The sequence below is a fragment of the Armigeres subalbatus genome, chromosome 1, assembly GCF_024139115.2.
Source record: "Armigeres subalbatus isolate Guangzhou_Male chromosome 1, GZ_Asu_2, whole genome shotgun sequence".
Taxonomy (NCBI): domain Eukaryota; kingdom Metazoa; phylum Arthropoda; class Insecta; order Diptera; family Culicidae; genus Armigeres; species Armigeres subalbatus.
This window is the reverse complement of record NC_085139.1, coordinates 182,845,650-182,851,551: the sequence shown is the minus strand read 5'-3', so window position 1 is coordinate 182,851,551 and position 5,902 is coordinate 182,845,650.

Here is a 5,902-nt window from a genome sequence, read left to right as displayed (position 1 = left end):
CATGACTCGATCACTTCGCCATGTTGAATTTGGAATGCAGTGTTGCTGTATATTTTTATGTGTAAATCATGAAATAAGATACTTTGATGCAGATATATTTTAAGTGACATGTTGTGCTGAGTTTCAGATTTAATTATGATGCTACACATTTTGCTAATTGAAATAAAACTAATCCTAAAAGTGACAGTTAAAAATCAATAATTTAAGGGTCATAAACATTTTAGGTGCTTCCAATAACACCAACTAAACGGTTGTCAGAAACAAGTCGATGTGTGTCAAAAGAATAGAGGTAATAAACTATAGAGGAAGATTGTCGCTGTCGTCACTGGCGAAACATCTTTTGCTGGCGAGGATAGGGCACTAAATGTCAACAAAGGAAAAATCAGAACGTTTTGACAGATAGGTACCCAACATGTTTGGGGACGATAACAATGGGAACCGCAGCGACAATAGTCCTCTATAGTTTATTACCTCTATTGTCAAAAGTAATAATATTCTGCGAGCATTATATTTATACACGAGGATTTCGAGTTTCTATGAAGAAGTAAAAAAATGAAGGGTTTTTTCTTTTTTTACATGCACATTTCACATTATTGTAGATGATGTATATTACCTCTTTCTTCCACATACGTCTAATTCCTACATCTAGCAGTACATCTAGCAGAAAATACGAATGGTAAAAATTCCATATATCCATAAAAACACTAAAGCCCTTAGTACACTGTTTGTCATAATGACAAATATTTGTCAAGTTTATCCGGATATCTGTCAGACTGACCAGAAATCGACATGGATATCAGGCTGACTTGACAAATATTTGTCATTATGGCAAACAGTGTACTGATAGCTTAATTTCATCGAAAGCATCCATTTTCATAGATCTGACATCGCTGCCCGCAGTAAGAAAAAGTGTTTTTCGTTTCAGCCACTAGGCTGCATGTTATCGCACCGAACGCCATCTGTTGCAGGGAAGTGCAATCATGACAAAGTTTTATAACAAGTTTAAAACGGTCATGATGTAACCACGGAGCATTATTGAGGTTATCACGAAATCTATTAAGCTATTTATCGTCAGATTTTTTTGTTTCCATAAAATGTCTGTCGCCATATTGGTGTAATGATGAGCTTCGATAGCCGCTATTAAAAATTCATGACCTACGATCCAATTGATTATTTATTAGTGGAATTTATTCATTTCTTTAGTATTTTCATAGAAGCACGGTTACTGCATTCCATATTATTTGAAATCAAAATATTTTGATAAGTTTGGAAAATTATTTATTTTTTTATTTCATGTAAATATTTGAAATTTTCAAAGCGCGTAGATTTTAAGCTACTACAATCCCAATATTCACAATAAATCCGATTGCGCATGCTATTTTATGACATTAATTACTTAAATAATACTAAATTTTCATCATGCACAATTACAAATAAAATAAGAAGCATTATTTTTCGCACATCATGATGTCATGGAGAACTGTTTGTTATAAATCGAAATTAAAAACAAAGGGAGTGGAATGGAAATAACAATATTAGAAAACACGAAATTAAAATTGTTTTATTATTACTCTTATAATGGTCACTATAACCTCCTATAGAATATCCACAAATTATATACAATGTTTTATTGTCGTTTTATTACTACTCTTAATATGGTTTTAATAACTTCTTCTAGAGTGGTCCATTTAGCCAGAAGGCTATCTTAAAGATGTTTTGAAGAGGTTTCGGTGGAGCTGTTAGTTTTATTCGCAACTGGTCATGAAAGCCTCTTATGGAGCGTTATAAATCTTAAAATGTTACTTGGGATGTGCAGTCCATACTCAGACTTCTGCTGCGCTTTGAGGTGACAATAGCGGCGGAGACACGCTATGACACTCCTGCCTCAGCACAACCAGATCACTCACTCCCTGCCGAAGCAGCTCACGCGCTACCCTACCGAAGTAGGTACACTCCACAACTTATTCTAACACTCCACTGCCATGCCTCGAGGTGTCGATAGCGGTATGTGGGGACTAATCAACGATACTACGCTACGACACTCTTACCTTAGCATGTGCAGTCCATACTCAGACTTCTGCTGCGCTTCGAGGTGGCCATAGCGGCGGCGACTCGCTATGACACTCCTGCCTCAGCACAAACAGATCACTCACCCCCTGCCGAAGCAGCTCACGCACTACCCTACCGAAGTAGGGACACTCCACATGCCAGTTGGCACTCCCTCCCTGGGCTTGTGCTTTTGAAGCGGCACACAGTCGCTTTGATAGAGTCCGCTTACGGGCACTTGTGGTTTTTTGGGAGGGATTTTAGCAGAGCCCACTGCTAAATCCCACCACGCCCTAGGCAGTTCTCCCTGACTCGCAGACAGCTGGGGAGGGGTCGTCAAGCCCTTGGACATCATGCTGTTCCTGCTGTCCCTGCTGCCCCCAAGTCTTGAGTCTGCGGTCAATCAACCGTACACCAACTGACCCGAGTTACCAACGTCCTCAGACGGAACAAATTTGTCTCAAAAACATCCGCCATGGCCTTACTCGCTGTCGAGAAGGCGTTCGACAATGTATGGCATGATGGTCTGGTATACAATCTACAACGCTACAATCTTCTCATCTACATGGTGAAAATCATCAACAATTACCTGTCGGTAAGGACATACCGAGTCTTAATCAGCGGAGCGAGTTCCAATGCGCACAACATCGTCGCAGGCATCCCCTAGGGCAGTATCCTCGGGCCGCTGCTTTTCAAGCTGTTCACCTCTGACTTGCCACAACCTCCAGAAGGCTGCATTCTGTTATTGTTTGCAGAGGACACCTCCTCATACAGTGGTAGAGTGATCAGAGCGCTAATGGCAAAACTCCAAAGAGGCCTGGATGCCCTAACGCAGACAGAGTACCTCGCCAGCTGAAGATCTGTATCAACGCGGTGAAAATCCAGGTCATCATTTTCCCCCCTCTAAATCCATGTTTCGCCGGAGAACTGTAAAATCATCATGGCTTGACTCTCGACAGCAAGCTTATTTTCCGGCAACAGGTTGACAAGACGGCGACGAAGTGTAACGTTTTGTTGATACTACTGTACCCTTTGTCAACCGCTGGTCGCCATTGTCTCTGGGAAATAAGCTTGCTGTCGACAAGCAAATCATCCTCCCTGTGATCGAATATGACATTTCGGTCTGGGAGACCTGCGCTAAAACTCATCATCTGAAACTCCAACGAGTACAAAACAAGTTCCTGAGGATGATCCTCAACACTCCTCCCAGGACATGAAATTCTGAGGTCCACCATCTGGCCGGGATTAAAACTCTTAAAGAACGCTTTGGAGAGAGTAAGTGAAGGTTTAGGGTCCGTTGCTTGCACTCCGACCAACCCATGATCCGGGAGCTCATCTCCAACTAGGTTACCAAATTTATATCTTTTTATTGTAAATATTTAGTGTAATTAGTAGTTCGGGTATCAAATTTTAAAACACACTAGCGCCTTCTAAAGGCCGTCATGATAAATAAAATTTATATTTGAAAAATTGTCGAATAACATAGTTTGGCTTATACATGGGTTATGAGTTACATAACATGAGATTGAGTTTTTGTAATTTACTCCATTGACTTCATCCAAAAGGTGCAATTTTTGTAAATCTTTATGACCCTGTTTAATTTTATTAATGTTTAATTTTAGATTAAGTTCAACACCAAAAAGGTGCAACAGATGGATCATCTAAAAGAAAATAATAGTCGTTCCATACTCTCCAACTATCACTCATAAGCAGGGATTGAATCCTAAAGAGAATGAACAAGTCTCTCACTTATCATCACTGTATATATATTGGACCTCTTCATGTTTTCAAAAAGTATCAAAAATTTAACCGGTCAGCCCAGAATCATAATTCTTATGCTAAAATAAGCCTCCTGTCAAATTTTCATCTAATTCGGATAGAATTTCAAGATGGCTCAAGTCGATTTAGTGTTTTTGGGCTTTTTTCAATTTTGAAACAAATCTAACTAGAGATATAAATGCCAAAAACTATCGAAACAACATCTATCTAGCTTTATTATGCATATGTAAAACATGTGATAGATTTAGTTCGGAAAAGGTATTGGAGGGTAACCGCCCCTTCGGTGGGCTTTGATCCCACGACCCCAGTACGCTAGACAGGTGCTTTCCCTACTAAACTACGAAAGACCTCCGTCGTCCTCCGCAGCTTAGCGGGTACTGATGAAACCAAATTCCCAGCACCAGGTACCAGCCGAACTCTCGCATTACATTTGCAGAACTAACTCTCTCATATGTATTTTTGTACACATGCCAACCAAGTAGGATGAGTATTTAGTATTGTCCGGCTCCTAAACACTTGCTTCATCAGCAACGGCGTAACTTAGTAGGGAAACCACCTGTCTAGCGTACTGGGGTTGTGGGATCAAAGCCCACCGAAGGGGCGGTTACCCTCTCTATCAAATGTTGTGCATATGCATAATCGAGTTTCAGACATAGTAATTAATTTCCACTTTAAGTGGCTTAATACCCGGCATATAGGCAATTAACTTTGAATGTACTATATGTACTAACAATACTAGCAATTCGTACTATAGAGAAACGAAATATTTTTAAAAAAATAAGAATATGCTGAGGTATTGTGTTTTGTTATTTTATCGTGTTCATTTAATTTTTACCTAATGAAAAACTCGTGTCGTCGTGTTTCCGGAGACGAGCCAACCTAGGGCTGAAAGTCTCCTCAATAAAGACAATAAAACAATAAATTAAAAAAAATTAAAGTCGTCTAATTGCACGATTATTTTGCAAACATGTGCTGTCTAATTTCTGTTCATCGGCCACGAAGAAAATGTCGAGTCATTGTTACTTTTTGGTAGCAGATTAAAGTTTCTTCCTGCCCTGATTTTTATCAATTTGTGAAAAATTATCGAGATGAAGCCAGTTTATACTAAGTGAACCTAAATCGTTTTTTACAAACATGTCGATAAGTTTAAAGGCATAGTTTAAAATATATTATGTTTTGAAAAAAAATCAAAATATTCTTACCTTGACGATGTTAGGATGTTAGTGCGACTATGTCTTACGTGTCTACTCACTTATAAATAATCTATATTGTTTCTCACGTATTCCAATCCAATATATTACTCCAAGGCGCATGAGAATGTAAATGTTGATGTTGAAAATACATTCAATTACCAGGGCTCCTCATAATTGGTTTACGTGTTATTATGTGGAATATGAAAATAAAAGAGAAAGCATAGGTTAGCGATATTTCATGGTGATATTCTCACGACGGCCATTCAGAATGTTTCGACGGGTGCAGATGAGAGATCATTAAAGTACGCGAATCATATGTACAATCCATCAATTCATATCGATTTATTTATAACTATTACTGCTGTAAAATTGATTCTACAGTCAAAAAATATAGATGAATGATCTTTCATCACACCTTCAAGCGATCTTTACAAGCTTTTTATTTCATTCAGGTAATTTTAAATGTCCATATAAAACTTGTTTTCGCAAAAAATCTGCCTCGACAACCTGACAGAACGCGCTCATACCCCTCTTTGAACCGAAGGGCAAGGGTTTATGTTTACTAACGAATTAAAACTTCGTTGATGAACTTCCCGAACAGGAAAAAAAATCACGATAAAAAAATAATTAAGGCGATTCTATTCGAGGTGATGACATTATTCCACATTGGTTCAGGGCAGACGACGTTCATTAATCTGACGGCTGTCAGATGGTGAGCCACCGGCTGAGTGCTGGTGGGGTTTTGTTGAAGTCGTTTTTTCGCGGTATGTACAAATCCCCGCGTTAAATCTGACTCCGTTATTCTACTTAACTTTACTCACAATTTAAGCACATCTTAAAAGTGATTTTCGAATCGATGAATTTCTCAACTTTAATAAAGCATA